General features: G+C 37.7%; 1 protein-coding gene across 3 annotated transcripts in view; it reads right to left on the reverse strand.

The window, feature by feature from the left end:
• The window catches only part of SH2D1B (SH2 domain containing 1B), a 55,300-nt gene that overhangs the window by 11,338 nt on the left and 18,687 nt on the right, over positions 1–25,275 (reverse strand). The window lies entirely within an intron of this gene.

Raw genomic sequence — 25,275 nt, forward strand, 5'->3', positions numbered from 1 at the left:
GTTAGTCATTGCAAAAAGCCCAGTCTCTCAGGATATCTTTTCTCCTGTTTTCTAATCCTACAAGGCTCTGTACAGCCTGTATTGTGTCCTCTCCCCAGCTCCTGAAATCCTTCCTTGTGTTCTCTAGCACTCAAGGTCTGCCATCATCAAAGTCTCCTATGTCTTCAACCTATTCTCTAATCATCCCTGTCACCTTCTCACTCTGAGGGAAACCTGGCTCTGTCTCACGGACACTGCTTCCCCGGGACCCCACTAAAAGGCTGCTGCTCTCTCCTCACTGCGGGCCTGGAGGGGAGGCCCGTGTTCTTGCTTTTGCAGCTCTTCAATGTTGTCTCCTGTCTCCAAACCCTCAGCTTTGAGCTTCATGTAGATTATATCACCTCCTACCCAATCAAGATGTCACTATGCTGACAGCTCCTCAGCTCTGTGTTACTGCGACTCGTTTCTCCAGGATTTAGCTCCTAGCTCACTGTCACTGTCTTCAGTACTATTCCTGACTAAATTGTTGGCAATTTCAATTCACATGTAGATTATCCTTTAACATCCCAATTTCTCAGTTCCTCTAATTCCTCTCCTTCAATAATCTTGTCTTCCACCTACATCGCCTTCTCACTCCCATGTTCATAACCAGGACTGGCTACATAATTTGTGGGGCCCATAGAAAAAATGAAAATTTAACACCCCTCTTAAAAAATTACTAGGAATTTTGAGATGGTGACAGCAGAACAGTAAACCAAGTGCAGGGCCCTCTGAGTGTAGGGCCTTTGGTGGCTGCATAAGGTTGCATGCCACGAAGACAGCCCCACTCATAACTTTGACCTTGTAATTGCCAATATGGGCAACCCTCTCATAATGTGAATTTCATGCATCCCACTCTCTTTCTCCTGCTTCCCGTCTTTCCAGATCCCTTCCCCAACATTCCCTTGACCCCATAGACTTTCCAATCCATTGATCCTACCACTTTTCAGTGTTCTCACTCACGTCTTCACTCCCTTCTTTACCCAGTTTAGATTGCTTGTCAACCATTACAATCACTCCCTTCAACTCCTTTATCATCTTTCACTTTATTTCCTTAATTAGCAGAATCCTGATTCAGCCCAAATCTCTACAGCTGTATGTGGCTGGGAGACACAGCCGTGTTCACTGTTCTCTCTTTAAATGACCACAAACCTCAAGTAGGCTCTTAATGCCTCCAGGTGATCATAGATTTTCCTATTCTCCTCAACAATGATTCTACACCGTTTCCTTTCTTCTTAAACCTTCAACGTCTCATTCTTAACTGATGATTTCACCAAAAACATTAAAACAATCAGAAGAGAATCTCCAGATTCCCATCACCATAATAGCATCTACACGCATAGACTCTGCCTTTATTACCGTGGTTGAACTTTGCATGCTGCTCTGCAAAGCTAATCCCTCTTATTTCCACTGGTTGCCATCTGCTTTCATCTATTCAAGGACATAATTCTAGCAATTTTTCCTCTCTCTCTGATGTCATTATTATTCTTTACAAAAGAGCCAGAGTGCTCCTTTTAAAAACTGTGAGTCAGATCATGTCACTCCTCTGCATAAATATCTGGTCTAGTCAATTTTGAAAAAGAAAAAACTGGTGTGTGTGTGTGTGTGTGTGTGTGTGTGCACTCAGTGCGGTGCTTCTGTCTTAACAAGTCTTATGTCTTCTTATAAAGCTATAATTAAGATAGTGAGAGTGAAGTAAGTCAGAAAGAGAAAAACAAGTACTGTATGCTAACGCATGTATATGGAATCTAAAAAAAACAGTACTGATGAACCTAGTGGCAGGGCAGGAATAAAGATGCAGACATAGAGAATGGACTTGAGGACGCGGGGAGCGGGGAAGGGAAGTTGGGGCGAAGTGAGAGTAGCATTGACATATATACACTACCAAATGTAAAATAGATAGCCAGGGGACCTTCAAGATGGCGGAGGAGTAAGACGTGGATATCACCTTCCTCCCCACAAATATAACAAAAATACATCTACATGTGGAACAGCTCCTACAGAACACCTACTGAACGCTGGCAGAAGACCTCCGACTTCCCAAAAGGCAAGAAAATCCCCACATACTTGGGTAGGGCAAAAGAAAAAAGAAAAAACAGAGATAAAGGAATAAGGATGGGAGGGAGCTGTGAAGTAGGAAAAGTTTCCACATAATAGGAAGCCCCTTCACTGGTGGAGACAGGGGATGGGTGGCAGGGGGAAGCTTCAGAGCCACAGAGGAGAACAAAGCAACAGGAGTGCAGAGGGCAAAGCGGAGAGCTTCCCGCACAGAGGATCAGAGCCAACCAGCACTCACCAGCCTGAGAGGCTTTTCTGCTCACCTGCTGGGGTGGGCGGGGGCTGCGAGCTGAGGCTCAGGCTTCAGAGGTGAGATCCCAGGGAGAGGGCTGGGGTTGGCTGCATGAACACAGCCTGAAGGGGGCTAGTGTGCCACAGCTAGCCAGGAGAGAGTCTGGGAAAAAGTGTGGACCTGCCTAAGAGCTAAGAGACCATTGTTTCGGGGTGCATGAGGAGAGGGGATGCAGAGCACCACCTAAACGAGCTCCAGAGACGGGCGTGAGCTGAAGCTATCAGCTCGGACCCCAGAGACAGGAATGAAATGCTAAGGCTGCTGCTGCAGCCACCAAGAAGCCTGTGTGCAAGCACAGGTCACTATCCATACCCCCCCAGGAGCCTGAGTAACAAACCACTGCCAGAGTTCTGTGATCCAGGGACTGGTTCCCCGGGAGAACACATGGTGTGCCTCAGGCTGTTGCAATGTCACACCAGCCTCTGCCACCGCAGGCTCGCCCCACATTCCAATAATAACTACCGTACCCCTCCCTCCCCCCAGCCTGAGTGAGCAAGAGCCCCCTAATCAGCCTCTGCTTTAACCCTGTACTCTCTGGGTGGGAACAGATGCCTGAGGGTAACCTACATGCGGAGGTGGGGCTAAAACCAAAGCTGAACCCCAGGAGCTATGCGAACAAAGATGAGAAAGGGAAATTTTTCCATGCAGCCTCTGGAGCAGCGGATTAAATCCCCACAATCAATTTGATGTACCTGGTATCTGTGGAATACATGAATAGACAATGAATCGTCCCAAAATTGAGGCGGTGGACTTTGGAAGAAAGTGTGGGGTTTGGGGTTTGCTGTTTGCAACTGATTTGTTTCTGATCTTTATGTTTATCTTAGTATAGTTTTTAGCGCTTGTTATTGTTGGTGGATTTGTTTATTGGTTTGGTTGCTCTTTTCTTTTTTAAAAATTATTATTTAAAAAAATTTTTATTTTAATAATTTTTAAATTTATTATTAATTTTCCTTCTTTTTTTCTCTCTCTTCTGAGCCATGTGGCTGACAGGGTCTTGGTGCTCTGGCCTGGTGTCAGGCCTGAGCCTCTGAGGTGGGAGAGCCAAGTTCAGGACACTGGGCCACCAGAGACCTCCTGCCCATCGGCGAGAGCTGTCCCAGAAATCTCCGTCTCAGTGTTAACACCCAGCTCCACCTAATGGCCAGCAAGCTCCAGTGCTGGACTTCCCATGCCAAACAACTAGCAGGACAGGAACGCAGCCCCACCCATTGGCAGAGAGGCTGCCTAAAATCATACTAACTTCACAGACAACCCAAAACACACCACTGGATGTGGCCCTGCCCACCAGAAAGACAAGATCCAGCCCCACCCACCAGAACACAGGTACCAGTCCCCTCCACCAGGAAGCCTACACAACCCACTGAACCAACCTCACCCACTGGGGGCAGACACCAAAACAACAGGAATTACGAACATGCAGCCTGAGAAATGGAGACCCTAAACACAGTAAGTTAAACAAAATGAGAAGACAGAGAAATATGCAGCAGATGAAGGAGCAAGGTAAAAACTCACCAGACCAAACAAATGAAGAGGAAATAGGCAGTCTACCTGAAAAAGAATTCAGAGTAATGATAATAAAGATGATCCAAAATCTTGGAAATAGAATAGACAAAATGCAAGAAACGTTTAACAAGGACATGGCAGAACTAAAGATCAAACAAACAGTGATGAACAACACAACAAATGAAATTAAAAATTCTCTAGAAGGAACGAATAACAGAATAACTGAGGAAGAAGAACAGATAAGTGACCTGGAAGATAAAATACTGAAAATAACTACCACAAGGCAGAATAAAGAAAAAAAAGAATGAAAAGAATTGAGGACAGTCTCAGAGACCTCTTGGACTGCATTAAATGTACAAACATTCAAATTACAGGGGTCTCAGAAGAAGAAGAGAGAAGGAAAGCATCTGAGAAAATATTTAAAGAGATTATAGTTGAAAACCTCCCTAACATGGGACAGGAAATAGTCAATCAAGTACAGGAAGCGCAGAGAGTCCCATACAGGATAAATCCAAGGAGAAAAACGCCAAGACACATATTAATCAAACTATCAAAAATTAAATACAAAGAAAACATATTAAAAGCAGCAAGGGAAAAGCAACAAATAACATACAAGGGAATCCCCATAAAGTTAACAGCTGATCTTTCAGCAGAAACTGCAAGCCAGAAGGGAGTGGCAGGACATATTTAAAGTGATGAAGGAGAAAAACCTACAACCAAGATTACTCTACCCAGCAGGATCTCATTCAGATTCAACGGAGAAACTAAAACCTTTACTAACAAGCAAAAGTTAAGAGAATCCAGCACCACCAGACCAGGTTGCATCGAATGTTAGAGGAATTTCTCTAGGCAGGAAACACAAGAGAAGGAAAAGACCTATGAAAACAAACCTAAAACAATTATGAAAATGGTAATAGGAATGTACATATCGATAATTACCTAAATGTGAATGGATTAAATGCTCCAACCAAAAGACATAGACTGGCTGAAAGGATACAGAAACAAGCCCCATATATATGCTGTCTACAAGAGACCCACTTCAGACTTAGGGACACATACAGACTGAAAATGAGGGGATGAAAAAAGATATTCCATGCCATTGGAAATCAAAAGAAAGCTGGAGTAGCAATTCTCATATCAGACAAAATAGACTTTAAATAAAGATTACTACAAGAGACAAAGAAGGACACTACATAATGATCAAGGCATCAATTCAAGAAGAATATATAACAATTGTAAATATTTATGCACTCAGCATAGGGGTGCCTCAGTACATAAGGCAAATGCTAACAGCCATAAAAGGGGAAATCAACAGTAATACAGTTAGTGGGGGACTTTAACACCCCAATTTCACCAATGGACAAATCATCCAAAATGAAAATAAATACGGAAACACAAGCTTTAAATGACACATTGAACAAGATATACTTAATTGATATTTATAGGACATTCCATCCAAAACAACAGAATACACTTTCTTCTCAAGTTCTCATGGAACATTCTCCAGGATAGATCATATCTTGGGTCACAAATCAAGCCTTGGTAAATTTAAGAAAATTGAAATCGTATCAAGTATCTTTTCCGACCACAACACTATGAGACTAGATATCAATTACAGGTAAAAAACTGTAAAAAATACAAACATACGGAGGCTAAACAGTACGCTACTAAATAAGAGCATATTTTTATCAAGAGATCACTGAAGAAATCAAAGAGAAAATTTAAAAAATACCTAGAAACAGACAATGAAAACACAATGACCCAAAACCTATGGGATGCAGCAAAAGCAGTTCTAAGAGGGAAGTTTATAGCAATACAATCGTAACTTAAGAAACAAGAAAAATCTCAAATAAACAAGCTAACCTTACACCTAAAGCAATTAGAGAAAGAACAACAACAAAAAAACCCCCAAAGTTAGCAGAAGGAAAGAAATCATAAAGATCAGATCAGAAATAAATGAAAAAGGAATGAAGGGCACAATAGCAAAGATCAATAAAACTAAAAGCTGGTTCTTTGAGAAGATAAACAAAATTGATAATCCATTAGTCAGACTCATCAAGAAAAAAAGGGAGAAGACTCATCAACAGAATTAGAAATGAAAAAGAAGTAACAACTGACACTGCAGAAATACAAAGGATCATGAGAGATTACTACAAGCAACTCTATGCCAATAAAATGGGCAACCTGGAAGAAATGGACAAATTCTTAGAAAAGCACAATGTTCTGAGACTGAACCAGGAAGAAATAGAAAATATCAACAGACCAATCACAAGCACTGAAACTGAAACTGTGATTAAAAATCTTCAAACAAACAAAAGCCCAGGACCAGATAACTTCACAGGTGAATTCTATCAAACATATAGAGAAGAGCTAACACCTATCCTTCTCAAACTCTTCCAATTTATAGCAGAGGGAGGAACACTCCCAAACTCATTCTATGAGGCCACCATCACCCTGATACCAAAACCAGACAAAGATGTCACAAAAAAAGAAAACTATCAGCATTGATGAAAATAGATGCAAAAATCCTCAACAAAATAATAGCAAGCAGAAGCCAACAGCACATTAAAAGGATTATATACCATGATCAAGTGGGATTTATCTCAGGGATGCAAGGATTCTTCAATATACGCAAATCAATCAATATGATACACCATATCAACAAATTGAAGGATAAAAAGCATATGATCATCTCAATAGATGCAGAAAAATCTTTTGACAAATTTCAACACCAATTTATAGTAAACACTCTCCAGAAAATGGGCATAAAGGGAGCCTACCTCAACATCATAAAGGCCATATATGACAGACCCACAGCCAACATTGTTCTCAATGGTGAAAAAGAGAAATCATTTCCTCTAAGATCAAGAACAAGACAAGGTTGCTCACTCTCACTGCTGTTATTCAACATAGTTTTGGAAGTTTTAGCCACAGCAATCAGAGAAGAAAAAGAAGTAAAAGGAATCCAAATCAGAAAAGAAGAAGTAAAACTGTCACTGTTTGCAGATGGCATGATACTATACATAGAGAATCCTAAAGATGCTACCAGAAAACTACTAGAGCTAATCAATGAATTTGGTGAAGTAGCAGGAGACAAAATTAATGCACAGAAATCTCTTGCATTCCTATACATTAACAACAAAATACCAGAAAGAGAAATTAAGGAAACAATCCCATTTACTATTGCAACAAAAAGAATAAAATACCTATGAATAAACCTACCTAAGGAGACAAAAGCCCTGTATGCAGAAAACTATGAGACACTGATGAAAGAAATTAAAGATAATACAAATGGAGAGATATACCATGTTCTTGGATTGGAAGAATCAACATTGTGAAAATGACTCTACTACCCAATGCAATCTACAGATTCAATGCAATCCCTGTCAAACTACCAATGGCATTTTTCACAGAACTAGAACAAAAAATTTCACAATTTGTATGGAAACACAAAAGACCCTGAATAGCGAAAGCAATCTAGAGAAAGAAAAATGGAGCTGGAGGAATCGGACTCCGTGACTTCAGACTATACTACAAAGCTACAGTAATCAAGGCAGTATGGTACTGGCACAAAAACAGAAAAATAGATCAATGGAACAGGCTAGAAAACCCAGAGATAAAACTACACACATATGGTCACCTTTTCTTTGATAAAGGGGGCAAGAATATACAATGGAGAAAAGACAGCCTCTTCAGTAATTTGTGCTGGGAAAACTGGACAGCTACATGTAAAAGAATGAAATTAGAACATTCCCTAACATTGTATACAAAAATAGACTCCAGGGCTTCCCTGGTGGCACAGTGGTTGAGAGTCCGCCTGCCGATGCAGGGGAAATGGGTTCGTGCCCCGGTCCAGGAGGATCCCACATGCCACGGAGTGGCTGGGTCCATGAGCCATGGCCCCTGAGCCTGCGTGTCCGGAGCCTGTGCTCCACAATGGGAGAGGCCACAACAGTGAGAGGCCTGTGTATGGCAAAAAAAAGAAAAAAAAAAGAAAAAAAAAATAGACTCCAAATGGATTAAAGACCTAAATGTAAGGCCAGACACTATCAAACTCTTAGAGGAAAACATAGGCAGAACACTCTATGACATAAATCACAGCAAGATCCTTTTTGACCCACCTCCTAGAGAAATGGAAATAAAAACGAAAACTAACAAATGTGACCTAGTGAAACTTAAAAGTTTTGCATAGCAAAGGAAACCATAAACAAGATGAAAAGACATCCCTCAGAATGGGAGAAAATATTTGCAAATGAAGCAACTGACAAAGGATTAATCTCCAAAATATACAAGCAGCTCATGCAGCTCAATATGAAAAAAACAAACAACCCAATCCAAAAATGGGCAGAAGACCTAAATAAACATTTCTTCAAAGAAGATATACAGATTGCCAACAAACACATGAAAGGATGCTCAACATCACTAATCTTTAGAGAAATGCAAATCAAAACTAATGAGGTATCACCCTCACACAGGTCAGAATGGCCATCATCAAAAAATCTTCAAACAATAAATGCTGGAGAGGGTGTGGAGAAAAGGGAGACTTCTTACACTATTGATGGGAATGTAAATTGATATAGCCACTATGGGGAACAGTATGGAGATTCCTTAAAAAACTAAAAATAGAACTAGCATATGACCCAGCAATCCCACTACTGGGCATATACCCTGAGAAGACCATAATTCAAAAAGAGTCATGTAACAAAATGTTCACTGAAGCACTATTTACAATAGCCAGGACATGGAAGCAACCTAAGTGTCCATTGACAGATGAATGGATAAAGAAGATGTGGCACATATATACAATGGAATATTACTCAGCCATAAAAAGAAACCAAATTGAGTTATTTGTAGTGAGGTGGATGGACCTAGAGTCTGTCATACAGAGTGAATTATGTCAGAAAGAGAAAAACAAATACCGTATGCTAACACATTTATATGGAATCTAAAAAACAAGACAGCTCTGACGAACATTGGGGCAGGACAGGAATAAAGATGTTTACGTAGAGAATGGACTTGAGGACACGAAGAAGGGGAAAGGTAAGGTGGAACGAAGTGAGAGAGTAGCATTTACATATATACATTACCAAATGTAAAATAGATAGCTAGTGGGAAGCAGTTGTATCCCACAGGGAGATCAGCTTGGTGCTTTGTGACCACCTAGAGGGGTGGGATAGGGTGGATGGGAGGGAGTCTCAAGAGGGAGGGGATATGGGGATATATGTATGCATATGGCTGATTCACTTTGTTGTACAACAGAAACTAACACAGCATTATGAAGCAATTATACTCCAATAAATATGTATTAAAAAAAAAAGATAGGAACTGGCTCTCGAGTCAAGAAGAAATTAATGGACTAAAATAGCCCAGAAACAGACCCATATATGTATAAAAACTTGATATAGGACAGAGCTGGCATAGCAGATGAATGAGAAAGGGATAGACTGTTTTTTAAATGATAATGGTAATGTTTTTATGTGTAAACAAATAAAATTGGATTCCTGCTTCACACTCTAATTGAAGATCCAATTATGAAAAAACAAAACACTAAGCTTGGGAGAAATGTAAGTGACCGACTTAATGACCGTGAGTTAAGGAAGGAGTTCTTAAATCACAAAAAGTACAAGCCAAAAGATAAGATTAATAAACTCACTATATTAAAATTAAAACTTCTATTTATCAAAATATACTATTAACAAAGTGAAGAAGTCTGCAAGTTGGGAGAAGATAATTGCAACCCTAATATATTGATAAAATGGGAACATTAATGTACAATAAGAAAAAGACAAGTACAATGGCCAGTAAACATATGAAAAGGTGCTTCACTTCACTAACAATCAGGGAAATAGAAATGAAACCACATTAGATATAATTTCATACCAGATTGGCAATGATGTAAGAGTTAACTAATTCAAAATATTGGCTGTGATTTGGAGCTATACAAGGTTTTATATACTATTAATTGGGGTATAATTAGATACGAATATCTTGGAGAACAATTTGGCAAAATTTAGTAAAGTTGAAATGTGTATAATCCATGAGCCCAAGTGTCTACTCTTTCGGATTGGCACTATTGAAACAAAACTGACAATGCCAATATTTTATTACTTATTACAAAACAAAGATCAGTGAAACTATGTATTTATTACATTTAAATATACTTTAAAAATAAGTATATTATAAAGTACAAATAAAAGTGTAAATTAATGAAAAATACATATTTTCTAATATGAACTATTATTAGATAAACTTAATCAAAATACAGTATTCAAAAATAACACATACTCTCTAAAACTTACTAAATTATAATTAATAATGAAAGTTTAAAGTAAAATAGCTTTTTTAGTGCAATTTTGAGATTAAAGATAAAAGAACAAGGGAGGGAGGGAGAGGGAGGAAGGCGGGGAGGAAGGGGTATCAGTGGTGTCATCACTGAGTTCAGAGGGGTTATGGTGCAAATTTTTCCATCTGTTGGAAAAGTTCTATCTGTTTACACTAGTTGGGAAATGCTAAAGATGTAAGAATAGGCTAAGTAAATCTTTTCCTATGATTTGTTGATCTTCAACAAACATCTCTTGTTCTGCAACTTTGAAAAAAATCTATTATGAACATTTTGGCTCTTTGTGGGAGCTGATATCTCTTTACTGAAAACAAGCTACAGAGTTTGTTATTTAAGCCTTTAGTAATCACAGTGGTTAACTTTCTAGATTCCAGATGCTTTCTGACTGCTCTGAAACAGCCTTTATCCAAACACAAAAGCTAAACAGATAAAAAGTGCCCACCACTAAGTATTTGTTATTTTTGCCAACAACCTCACTTCTTTTGAAGTACACTATTTTGTGGTAAAGGCTATGTTTTAATTCTCTAATAATTCTCTTTCAGAGTGGTTTTACTTTTTTCAATATTCAAGAAAATTTTTATGTTTTTCAAAAAACAGACCTAAAATGAATATAGTCTTAAAATTTGTATCCCTGATTTTACCCCTGTGTTTTTAAGAGTAGGGAATGGGGGATGGGGTGACTTCAGGCTGATTCTCATGGGGAGAGAAGAGGAATGTTGGGTAGATGGGGTTTAATCGGTGTATGTATTCCTGTCTTAACAGGTCTCAAGTGATAATATCACAAGAACCTCACTATATACATAATACATACCACGATAACCAGCCACATGCCACCTCTGCCACCCAGGCTTTGCTCAAAGACTTGGCAGAGAAAGGCAGCTGAATTGATTCAAGGCACCTAGTGCTTCAGGTAAGGCACCCTGGGGTGGGGCATTCCATCAGGGGGAAAGGAGGGGAACCTTTGGAAAAAGTAGTCCATTACTATTGAAACATACTTATCATACCGATTTTTAATTATCCATTTCCTCATCTGTATTTCATACTCGAGCAAGAATCATGTCTGTTTTGTTCACTCTAGCACCATTGTCAATCTTACAATACCGTCTCAATAACTGTTTGCTGAGTTGCATTGAATTATCTTAATAAGAAATGTGCCAAGTGTGTATGAAAAATCTTACCAAGAGACATAAATGAACAAAATAAAAGGAGGTGGAATGTTTTTGAACGGAAAGACTGACTACTGTGAAAATATGAACACTTACCAAATTATATTTTAATTTGTATTTCTACCTCCAACCTGGCCCTGAACTCCAGACTCATTTTTTCTACCTAACATTAACTACTTAACATTAACTACTTAACATCTCCTCTTGGATGTTAGATATTTCAAACTTAACGTGTCCAGAACAGTGTCTCTTACATACGAACAAGTTCTGTACTGAGAGCGCGTTCATAAGTCCAATTTGTTTGTAAGTCCAATTTGTTCGTAAGTCCAACAAAGTTAGCCTAGGTACCCAACTAACAGAATCAGCTATACAGTACTGTACTGTAATAAGTTTATAATACTTTTCACACAAATAATGCATAACAAGCAAACAAACAAAACTTTTTAATCTTACAGTACAGTACCTTGAAAAGTACAGTAGTACAGTACAATTGCTGGCTTCCAGGGGCTGGCATCGAGTGAACAGGCAAGAAGAGTTACTGACTGGAGGAGGGAGACGGGGTGGGAGATGCTGAAGGATCATCAGCAGTAGGAGACAGAGGACAAGCTGCAGTTTCACTCATGCCTGATGTTGATGGCACAGATTCTGGTTCCTTGCTGGATTCAATTCTATCTACCCTCTTGAAAAAAACGATCCAGTGATGTCTGGGTAGCTCTTTTTTTCTCACCATAGATGACACGGTGGCACTGGATTGCATTCTGAATGGCTGCTGCAACCTTCATGTACCATTCTACATTCAGGTCCTATGCCTCAAAAACTAACAGTGCCTCCTCAAATAAAGAATACCCCCTTGCCATTTTCTGTGTCGTGAATCTCTCCTTAGCAGTACCACCTACATCACCGCTGCTTTTATGCTTGCTACCAGACATCCTGTGCTTGAAATAAAGATACTGTACTACTGTACTCTATATAGTACTGTACAGTAAAGTACACAAAAGCACAACCACTTGTAGAGGATGCACACACGTGGCAAGGTACGCCAGACATGTGAACTAACTTACGTGATTGGACATGCCAACGCATGTTTGCATCTTTGAAAGTTCACAACTTGAAGGTTCTTATGTAGGGGACTTACTGTACTAGTATATACATGTGCCGGATATTTTCTGTATCTCCAGATCCTCTTTCTAACTTTCCCCACTCTGCTCTGTGCTCTGACCTCTATGGACTCCCTTGCTCTCAGGCCTCTGATTGGGTTCAGTCAGTGGGAGACACATATATAAAGAGTATACACAGAAATGGATATTAGGATGTTAAACCAAGAAGGATAAAGTAGCTGATTTACTTTGTTATACAGCAGAAATTAACACACCATTGTAAAGCAATTATACTCCAATAAAGATGTTTAAAAAAAAAGAGTATATACAGAAATGGATATTAGGATGTTAAACCAAGACGGATAAAATAGAAGATTTGTTGGCTGAATTCATAAATAAAGGCACACTCACCCAGGATTCGGAATTAATGTGCTAGCTCATGCACTGGGGAGTGACATAAACATTCTGCTAGACTGGTTAATTGAAGCATGGATTTAATGGTGGCTCACATTCAATGGAGGTCAAAATGCCAAAACTTCCCTGGAATTCTATAGAGAAAGGAATCTGAAAACTCAGGAAGATGGGAATATTATAATAAATCTATTAATGCAAACCGTCTAGTTATTCCTCACCCCCCTTCAAGGTGTCTGAAGGTCAGCACCTTCATGATGAACTAAAAAATAAATTGTGAGGAGAGAACCAGCATCTTTGAAAACTGTATCTCTGTGCTGTAAGCTGGAGTTGACAGTGGGAAATCCTGAAACGGTTGGGTGCCCTGATTTTAGTGGAAATAATGGGATCGAGGAATAGTAGAGGTTAGGTGTTAGCACTCAATGAGAGACAAAGACGGCACAATTATCATAAGCCAGAGGGATGTAACAGTGTAAGAGCAATTTGCTGTACAGGGATCTGTGGTGATGTTTAATTGATTCACTGGATTCCAAAGCATAGAATGATGGACAGCCTAAAGTTCTGTTGGATATAAAGTAAGCAGAGAACTTCTAGGTCTTGTGGCACAACACTGACTTGAGTCACAGAGTAGGGATTCTTGGATGTCTTACCCAATCTACAGATTTAATCCAGTTGACAGACTCAGATCCCTTTTATTGAGAGTGGTGTTGGGTTTCTGGATTGCTTTAAGGAAGAAACGTGACCACAATTCCCCAAGCCTTTTCCAGAAGAACGTGCAACATTTACTAGGGGCATTGGGTACTGGGAAAAGGAAAAATACCCAATATTTTTTAGGGTTATTTGATATTGGCTCTGAACTGACACTAATTTTTGGAGACTCAAATGTTCCCATGATCCAGCAGTCAGAGGTAGAACTCATGGGAGTCAGGTGATAGAAGAAATCTTAGCCCGAGTCTACTTCAAGTGGATCCAGTGGGACCACGGGACCATCCTATGGTTATTTCCCCAGTTCCAGAATGCACTTACAGACTTAGGAATTGTCAAAATCTTTTCATTTGTTCTTTGAATCATAGAATGAGGACTATTGTAGTGGGAAGGACAAAACAGAAGCTCCTATAACTGGTTTCATCTGCCAAGACAGTAAACTAAAGCAATTTCACATCCCTGGAAGAGATTTCTATACTAAGGGCACCATCAAATCATGAAATGTACGGTGTGTTGATTCCTACCACATTCTCATTTGACTGACCTATTGGCCAGTGCAAACACCAGATATATCTTGAAGAATGACTATGGATTATTACAACCTTAATCAAAGGTTATTGTATTTTCAACTGCAGTTCCAGATGTGCATATTTTTGTGGATAAAATAATCACAGATCTGGGATCTAGATCTAGGAAAAGCTTTGCTGTAGATCAAACAAAAGCAATTTATCTAATTATCTAGCTAAAATTCCTAATAGCAAAGTAGTCAGAACCAGTTGCCTTCATTTGATAAGAATAAGAGTACACAGTCATGGCCTTATCACACAGATGTGTCAGTTCTCTTTCTGTGGCATAATATAACAGAAGGACATTGATTATATTAATATCCTGTAAAATATGATGTTGGTTCATTTCTGGGTCTGGTTCTATTGATTAACATTTCTCCTCTTTATGGATTGTAATTCCTGCCTCTATTCATACTTGGCAAATTTTGTTTTTGTTGTTTTTAGGCCGCACCATGCAACATGTGGGATCTTAGTTCCCCAACCAGGGATCGAACCCTTGCCCCCTGCATTGGGAGCATGCAGTCTTAACCACTGGACCATGAGGAAAGTCCCCATACCTGGTAAATTTTGATTTGATGCCAGAAGTAGCAAATTTTATCTTTATGGTGCTGGATATTCTCATTTTCCTATAAAGATTCTTGAACATTTTTCTAGGGTGCAGTTAAGCTACTTGGAAATAGTTCAATCTTTTGGAGACTTGTTTTAAATATTTTTTAGGTGATACAAGAGCAGCCTTTAGTTCAGAGCTAATTCTATCCCACTACTGAATCAGTATGCTTCTGATTATTCTAACTGAGGTCCATGAATTATAAAATTTTCTACTCTGGTGAGAATACAAACTATTTCCAGACCAGCGTGAGCTCCAGAGATTGTTCCTTTGGCTTTTAGGGTGATTTTTTTTACCCAGCCTGGTTATTTACCTCATGCACGTGAGCTATTCAACACTAAGCTGAAGATTCAAGGAACCCCTCTGCAGATCCCAGGAGCTCTTTCTTAGTGTATCTTTTCTTCTGTGTTCTCACCCCCATAAACTCTAGGCACCTTGGCCTTCCTGGACTCCTAGCTCTATTTCATCAACTTAGGGAGACATAAGGCTCTACCTTGGTAGACAAGGACATTAATACAGTTGTTGTTATTATCTCAGATGTTCAAGAATCTAGAGAAAAGGAGCTTGCTAAGTAGAAACATGGATGATATTAAAGAAACACCTAAATTAAACTTCTAGAGATAAAAACTACATTGTGTAAAATGAAGAATTCACTGGATGGGATTAGCAGCAAATTTCACATTACAGCAGACAGAAATTAGTGAACTTGAAGACAAAGCAATAGAAACTATCCAAAATGAAAATCAGAGAGAAAAAAAGACTGAAAAAAATAAACAGAGAACCTGTGAAATGTGGAACAACTTTGGGTAGCCTAATATACCTGTAATTAAATTCCCTGAGTGGGAACAAAACTATTTAAAGAAACAGCAGACAAAAATTTTCTAAGTTTGATGAAAATTATAAACCCACATGTACAAAAAATTAAATGCACCCCAAACTCAAGAAACACAAAGGAAATTACACAAAGGTACATCACAATCAAATTGCCTAAAACCAATGATAAAGAGAAAATCTCAAAAGCAATTGAAGAAAAAAAATACATACCTACAGAAGAACAAATATAAGGATGGCAAACTTCTTATCAGAAACGTTGCAAGTCAGGAGACAGTGGAACAAAATCTTAAGCGTATTGAAAGAAAAAATTAACCTAGAAATCTATATCCAGGGAAAATCTTTCAAAAACTGAAGGTGAAAAGAAGACATTTTCAAATACACAAAAGCTGAAATAATTTACACCAGTATATATGCACTACAGGAAATGTTATAGGAAGTCCTTTAGACAGACAGAAAATGGTACCAGGTGAAAATCTGAAACAATACTAATATTTCTCAACTAGGAGTGACTTCTGGCAATGTCTTGAGGTATGTTTAGTCATCACAAGTTGCACAGGGCATTCCCCTCAACAAAGAATTAGCTGGCCCCAAATTTCAATAACGCCAAGGTTGAGAAACCCTGGTACATACAAAGGAAAGAAGAGTACCAGAAATAGTAATTATGTGGGTAAATAAAAAAATATTTTTCTTATATTTAAAATCACTTTAAAAGATAATTGATTGCTAAAAGTAAAAGTAATAACAATCTACCGTAGGGGTAATAAAATATATAGAAATAAAATGGATGACAATAAGAGCACAAAAGCTTAATTAGAGTGTGGGAGAAATGAAAGGATATTATTGTAAGGTTCTTGTATTATAGGTGAAGTGGTATAATATTACTCAAATATAGGTTATAATAAGTGAAACATGAATACTATAAATACTAAATAAACTACCAAAAAACAAAGAATTTTAGGTAGCAAGCCTGCAAAAGAGATAATTTGGAAATAATTTAAATATTCAATCAATTCCAAAGTAGGCAGAAAGGGGAAAAGAAGAACAGACAGGACAAATAGAAAATAAATACCAAGATAGTAGATTTAAACCAGTCATATTAATGATCACATTAAATACAAATGGCCTAATCATCCCTATTAAAGGGAAGTTATTGTCAGATTGGATAAAAAAGCAAGACTCAGGGGTATGATTCTTACAAAAGACCTGATATAAAAATGAAAACACAACTAGATTAAAAGTCAATTGATGGGGAAAGTATATACTATTAACACTAATAAAAAGAAAGCTAGCAATATCAGCTCAGAGCAATGACTATAACCAGGAATAAAGAAGTGGGGTTTTCAAAAAGATAAAGGGGTCAATTGATCGAGAGGATATAACAATTCTAAATGTTTATGCACCTAAATGTTTGTTTCAAAATACATAAAGCATACATGTTTTTCCCAAAAAGATATACAAATGACCAACAGGTACTTTAAAAGGAACTCAGTATCTCTAATCATCAGGGAAATTGAAATCAGAATCACAATGAGATGTCACCTCACATGTGTTAGAATGGCTATCATCAAAAAGACAAGAGATATCAAATATAGGTGAGGATGTGGAGAGAAGGGAATACTTGTACACTGTTGGTGGGAATGTAAATTGGTGCAACCACTATGGAAAACAGTATGGAGGTTCCTCAAAAAAGTAAAAATTATGATCCAGTAATCCCACTTCTGAGTATACAGTCAAAGGGAATGAAAACAAGATATCAAAGAGATATCTGTACTCCATGTTCATTGCAACATTACTCACATAAGCCAAGATAAGGAAACAACCCAAGTGTCCATCAACTGAGGAATGGATAAAGAAGATGCGGAATATATAAACAATAGAATATTATTCAACCATGCTAGACAGAGAAAGATAAATGCTGCATGGTATCACTTACAAGTGGAATCTAGAAAATTTAATCTGTTGATTAACAGACAAGAAACAAAAATTCATACTACCATTTCAGTTGATGCAGAAAAAAACTCTCAGCCCTACTAGGAAGTGGAGGGCTAAAGATGTAGTTAGTGGGAAAAGATTGAATACTTTTACCCCAAGATCAGAAAATGACAAGGATTTTTTGCACTCATCACTTCTATTATACATTGTTTTGGAAGTCTTAGCTAGTGCAATAAGGCAAGAAAAAAATGGAACAGAAAAATTGGCATGGAAGAAATAAAATCATCTTTAATTGCAGATGGCATGTAGAAAATCATACAGAGATTCTACAAAAAAAGCACTGGGCCAATAAGTGAGTTTAGCAAGGTTGCAGGATACAAGTTCAGTATATGAAAATCAACTGTGTTTTCATTCACTTGCATTGAACAAGTGGAAAGTGAAAATAAAATAATTAAAAATTTTAAATCATTAAAATCTGATATCATTTAAAATAACATCAAGTGTGTGAAATCTTCGGGATAAATTTGACAAAAGATGTACAAGACCTGTTACAAAACATTTCTGAGAGAAATTTTAAAAGATATGAATGAATGAAAAGATTAAACTATGTTCATGGATCAGAAGAATTAATATTACCATGTTAGTTCTCCCCAAATTGATCTCTAGATTCATGCAATCTCAATCTAAATGTCATCAGTCTGTGTGTGTGTTGGTGGGGGGGAGTAGATGAAAAGCTGAATCTAAAATATGTATGGAAATGCAAAGGGACTAACATAGCTAAAATAACCCTGAAAAAGTTGGGTGATTTAAACCATCTTATTTCAAGATTTATTATAAAGTGATAGTAATCAACACAATACAGAAGTTGCATAAAGACAAAAAAAAAAAAAAGATCCATGGTGAGAGCTTAGAAATAGATCCAAACTTATATAGTCAATAGTTTTTGTTTTTTACAAAGGCACAAAAGCAATTTCTTGGTATAAAGGATAGTCTGTTCAACAATGAGCTGGAACAAATAGGTGACCATATTTAATAAAACACCAACCCCAACCTTACCCCAGATTGCAAAAATTAAATCAGAATAGGCTACACTAAATGTGAAAGTTAAAAGTATACAACTCTAGAAGAAAACAAGGAGAAAATCTTTATGAATTGCATTAAGCAAGGGTTTATTATATACAACACTGAAATCACAATTCATGAAAGAAAAACATGATAAATTTGACTTCATCAAAATCAAGAACTTCTGTTCTTTGAAATATACTGCTAAGACGATGAATAAAACAGTTACAAGTCAATACAGAATGTTTTAAGACTTTTAACTTCTGGCTCTCTCACTGGTCTTGATTGGAGTGTGCATCCATATAACCTTTTGTTGTACTAATTTGTCAATGTGTGTAAAAATGTTAAAATGTTTAGGATATTATCCTGAGGAGAGAGTTGGGCAAACTCTCAAAGATGTAAGCACAAAAATGTTAATCTTCTCAAATTACATTGGGTCCATTGGACCAAACTGGAAATAACCTAAATATATAGTTATATATAAATTATGATATATGCAATCAAAATAGTAAGCAATCATGAAAGGCTGATGTGTATTGGCTTTCTTTGAAGTGGAAAGATACCCATTATACACTGAAAAAAAGGGTTTCAGATGATCATATATATAATGAATCATTTATGTACATATATAATATTTGCTTATACATGCATATGAATAGAGAACAGTCTGGAGAGATTAGAAAAGGTGATTTCTGAGTGGTGAGACTGAGATAATTTCTGCTCTCTTTTTTATACCTTTCTCAACATTTGATTTTTCTAAAACAACAAAAAAGTTTGAATTTTTTTTTTCTTTCTGAACTCAAGTCTTCCCAAAGATCTCAGAACCTGAGAGCTGGAAATGACTCTTGGGTTCTCTCTCATTCACTCTTTCTGTTGTTTCCTCCTCAGTGAGGACCTGCCCTAAGTCAGGGCTTGGGTTCTTCTCATCTGCAGCCTTCCTATATATGACTACAGAAAGTCCCTCCTTTGCCTTCATAACTGCAGGTGAATTCCTTGCATCTCCGAATATCTATTCCATTTTGACTCTGCTGATTATAAAGCCAGACCCAGTTCCAACTTCTAACACTCACAATGTCGCCTACACAGACAGTGTTTTGCACATTGGTGTTTTCATGCTCTATCAGGCTGTGAGATCAAGTAACATTTCCTGTCCATGGTTACCACATACATAGCTTTCTGGTCAGTGCTATATGCTGCTGGGCCAACTCTCCTCTGTGACTTCCTTCCTTTATTTCTAACCTTCTCCATAATATCTTCATTTAGATCTGTGAAATCATGAAATTTGGCATATTGGCATTCTAACACAACAAAGAAGAGAGGGTAGCTCATTTCTAGGAAGCAGAATGCAAATTCTACATATTAGGATCTACTGCCAAGCCCTCAAGTCCCCTGCTTGAGCACTTTATAACACAGTTCCAAGGGGACCACATTGAACACATTTCAGTGGAACTGGGGACATTGATAAGAGAGGGAACATAACAACATATTAACAGTTTGACCTTGGACACTTTAGTTAATAAGAAGCTCCATTTCTTTTCCCACAAAATAGAGATATATCACCTATGGAAGACGGCTTTGCAAAAGATAAATGAGGTAATTGATGTAACATGCTTAGCACAATTTTTGACTCATAGAAAGCACCTTCATAGTGGCTCTTGCTGCACAGATGTAGAGAAACAGTCTAGTGCTTGTGTTGTAGATAGTTTTGGCTTTGCTTACTTAGGGTTGTATACTGGAATATGAATTGCTTTATGTGACCTTCTCAGAGGAATCTTTCCTGTACCCAACCTAAAGAAGACTATTTGTCCCTCCCTGTAATACCCCTCTGTTTTGTTTTCACTGTATTGTCTCCTCTCACTGGAATGTCATTTCATGAAGGCAGGACTAGTGCCTGTACTGTTTATCACTGTCTCACCAACGCATAAGAACATGCCTGGAACCTAATAGGTGCTCAGTGTGTGCTTGTTGAATGAGTGAATGAAGCTTCTAGTCATCCTCCAAGTCCCAGCTCCCATGTAGGCTCTCTACTCCTTGATGAATGAATCACTCCTTGCTCTCAGTCATCAGTTATCACACACGTCACAGTGTCCTTTTACTTCTTTATTTTCCCCACTAGACTCTGAGCTGTGTTGAAGGCATCAACTGAGTGTCTACCATAGTGCTTGACATGGGAGACTTTAAATAACTGTTGAACAATAACAACTGAATGGTCTGTCTGATCTTTGTGATAACAAAATTTCACAAGAATTATGAAGAAGGCCGTTTTGATGGGGACCATTTGATCTGAGCCTTAAGCCTGAGGGTGCCTGAAATTTTGTTTGCCTTTAAGTGACGTGGGCAGGGAAGAGGGTGAGCCCCGATCAAGTGCAGGTGTTTAACAAATATTTATTTCTGCCTCTCCATTTGATTAGTTATTATTATTTGTATTACATTTCTCCACGAATTTTGCTTTGAATGAATATATAAGCTAGCATGATGTATCACAGAGCAGTTGAGCATAAATGTCAATTTTTAAAGAGAATCCCAGTGTTGACTATGTACCCTGAAATCTTGACCAAGGTCTCTCCTGTCTCTATCACAGCTCTTGCAACTTCTTCTAATCTCCATTCGCACTGCTTGCCCCACCGTAGCTAGTCCCTCACCATCTCCCATCTGGTTTGCCATCATCATCTGCCAGCTTCAGTACACTCTCCTTATTAGACTGGAGTTCCTAAAACTCAGCACTAATCTTGTCATTTCCCTGCTTAGAAACCATCCGTGTTTCCCCATTAGCTACAGAATCATTCTTTTAAGACCCCATAATATTACCCCAAACTGACTTTTCCAAAAGTTGGTTTCCAAACTACCTTTCCAGAACCCTGTATGATTCTTATGTGTTTTAAAATATCCTATTTCTAGACCTATGTTCCTGCCTTTTCCCCAACCTACAATGCCTTCCATCCCATTTCTGTGTAACCAAATCTTATCCACTCTTTTAAATCCCAGCTCAAATACCACCTCCTCTAAGAAAACTTTCCTGCTCATCTCCTCTGTCCTTGAATTTGTATAATATTGTCTTACCCTCATTTTATTTATTTACATGTTGAAAAAAATTGCAAGTCCCTTATTGGAATCTCCTTAGAATCTCCCCAGGCCTTAGCACAGTGTTTGAATAGGTAGTAGGGATTCACTACATTTTTATAAACATTTTTTTAAATTACCAAAGTACTGCATGCACGTAAGCACTTAAAGTGTGAAAAAGTTATCAAATAAAAAGAATGAATCCACAACATTTTTTCCCTATTTACTCCTCCTAAATTCCCCAGCTGTAACCACTATTATAAATTTCTTATATAACTTTCAAAACTTGTTTATGAATATACAAAGATATAGGCGTACTTTTTTTTTTTTTTTTTTACACAGATGGGATCATACTTTGCATCTTGCCTTTTTCACACAACAGTAGATCTTGGAGTATTTTTCATACCATATATGGATTTACTCAATCTTGTTAATGTCAATTTGCACATACTTATGCAGTAATAACTATAAGATACATTTTTATTAATGAAATTTTGAGTCAAAGGTTATACCTGTGCATTTTATGTTTTGACCACATTTCTATCCAAAGAGGCTGTATTTAGCATGTGCAAGCACTTCTGCTTCCCAGCAGTTGAATTTCCTCTGGGTATTTTCATAGTTTTAATTCTAAACCCTTGAAGAGGTAAAAATGGTATCACATTATTCTTTTTTTTAATATAAATAAATGTATTTATTTATTTATGGCTCTGTTAGGTCTTCATTGCTGTGCGCAGGCTCTTTCTAGTTGTGATGAGCGGGGGTTACTTTTTATCACTGTGCGCAGGCTTCTCATTGTCGTGGCTTCTCTTGTTGCGGAGCACGGGCTCTAGGCGCACTGGCTTCAGCATTTGTGGCACTTGGGCTTTGTAGTTGTGGCTCGTGGGCTCTAGGAGCACAGGCTCAGTAGTTAATATAGTTGCTCCGCGGCATGTGGGATCTTCCCGGACCAGAGCTCGAACCCCGGTCTCCTGCGTTGGCAGGCGGATTCTTAACCACTGCGCCACCAGGGAAGCCCACATTATTCTTTTAATTTGTGTTTCTTTAGTTATGAGTGAGATCTAGCATTTTTTTATCTTTCTTTTTCACATTCCATTTCAGAGAATCTCCTCCTCTTGCATTTTACCTAGTTTTCTATTGTTTTTTAAAAGCTTCGTTATATGTTAATGAAGTTTTGATTTTTCCTGTTGGTTTGTCAATAAGTTTTTTTTAACAACAGTTTTTTGTTATAATGGTCATATTTAGCAATCTTTTCTTGGTTTCTGTGTTTTATATCTTGTTAGGAAGTCTTTCTCAATTCCAGGAATATTTTTTAATAGTTCACGTTTTCTTCTAGTACACACAGTTTCATTTAGAAAAATAAGTTCTGTATTAGAACCAATTTGAATTAATTTTACTTCAAGAAGTAAGAAAGGGATTCAGGTTTATTTTTTTCTAAGTGACCAGCCAAGTGTCCCAACACAATTATCACTCATCTTTTCCTCATTGATTTGAAATGCTTTTACGTATATGCTAAATTCCATACGTATTTGGATTCATTTCTACCGGATTCTATATTTGATTCCATTGATCTCTCAGTATGAAACTCTTTTAATTACTGTAGTAGTTACGTAGTTTTATAATGTATTTTAATATTTGGTATTAGTCCCCCCCTTTTTTTTGGCGGTACGCGGGCCTCTCACTGCTGTGGCCTCTCCCGTTGCGGAGCACAGCCTCCGGACGCGCAGGCTCAGCGACCATGGCTCACGGGCCCAGCCGCTCCATGGCATGTGGGATCTTCCTGGACCGGGGCACGAGCCTGTGTCGCCTGCATCGGCAGGCGAACGCTCAACGCTCAACCACTGCGCCACCAGGGAAGCCTCCCCTTTTTTCAATTAAATATTTTCTGGCTCTCTGGCAGGTTCCTTGTGTTTCCTTTCCCACCTGGATAAACTTTACTATCTTTGAAGAAAAAATTTTAAATTCTGTTGATTTTTCACTGGAAATATACTGAATTTATGATTAATTATGGTGAACTGATATGCTTTCAAACTGAATCCTTCCCTTCACTGAAGTCTTCTAGTAAGCTCCCCAGTAGCTGTTTAATTTTGTACATTTCATATTACATTTATTCCTGGGTATTATTAATTTTTTGCTGATGTAAATGAGATGTGTTATTATATTTACTTACTGGTTATTGTTTCTGTATGAAAAAGCTATTGATTTTTTAGATTTCAATAATATAAGCAGATATCCTTATTGGATTTTCTTAGTTTTTAGTAGTTTTTCTTTTCAGTTAAATCTGTATTTCACAGGTATAAAGTCATGTCAACGGCAAATAATAATAATTTTGCATCTTTGTTTTCAATTTTTACATGTATTTCCTTTGACTAATTACACTTGCTAACATATCCTGGAAAATGTTACATAGTAGTGCTTATAATGAACATCTCTGGCTCATTCATGATTTGGGGGGTAATTCTTCTAGTGCTTCATCTGGCCTTTGTTTAAGGAAGCACCTCTCTAGCTCTACATGGTTAAGAGTATGTAAGTGTGTGTATGCATATGCACACATGACTGTGTGTTTAATTGAGGGGTTGATGCTGAATTTTATCTAATACCTTTTAAGCAAATTTGAATCAGCTATGCAGTTTGTAACCTCTGACTTATTAATATGTAATTAAACTAATAATTTTCCTATCAGGGAACCATCCTTGATTTCTTGGATTGGACCATACTTGAGCATAGTGTATTTTCTCCATTAATGTTTTACTGGCTTCCATTTTGTTAGTAGTTTATTGAAAATTGATAGTAAATGAAATTGAAATTGGTCTGTAGTTTTCTTGTGTCTGTGTGTGTCTTTTTTCTAGAAAAAAAAAGTTTTACCTTCATACATAGAAATTGAAAAAAATCAGTAAGAAGACGAACAACTCAAGCTAAAAATGGGTAAAGGATATGATTATGCAATTCTCAAAAGAGGAATTAACAATGGCTAAAAATATATGAAAACACCCTCAACATCACCTGTGACTTGAAAATTCAAACTGCTAACACCTTAAGGCTGCCTTTCTTATATCTGTATTCCCGGTATCATACAGAGAAAGAAATATATCCCTGCCTATTCTGTTAGTAATGACAATCTCTTTTGTCCTTATAGCTCCCGAATTCTAAGAAGCCCTGAAGCGCATCCATGGAGACACTTGGATTTTAATTTCTATAACAGGTAAAGAAAAATTTCAGTGGTCTCCACAAAGACAAGAACCTTTAAAGACAGTAGATTTCCCCTGATACCTGTTCAGGATTGCTTTCTAAACTGGGCTAAACAAGTTCCTTCAGCAGTGTAGCTCTGATGCTCTGGCTTGGACCTGCATACTGAACTCAGCCCCTTTGGAACCACCAGATGAGTTGTTGCACAACCAAGTTGTTTGAGAAATCCCAGGTCTCTGTTTCTTCATCTATAAAATGGTGGCTTGTCTTGATAGACTAAAAGCAGGATGAAAGGAGATGATGTACGCTGAAGCCTTTTACAAATCCAACGAAATTTGAAATATTATTAGTATTTTAAGAAGCACAAGTGGAGCCAGCAGAATCCATGTAAAAAGTTGGCCTCTCAGATAAAAATTTTATAAAGGGCACCTAGTCTTTTCC

Source organism: Pseudorca crassidens, chromosome 2 (genome assembly GCF_039906515.1).
Source record: "Pseudorca crassidens isolate mPseCra1 chromosome 2, mPseCra1.hap1, whole genome shotgun sequence".
Lineage (NCBI taxonomy): Eukaryota > Metazoa > Chordata > Mammalia > Artiodactyla > Delphinidae > Pseudorca > Pseudorca crassidens.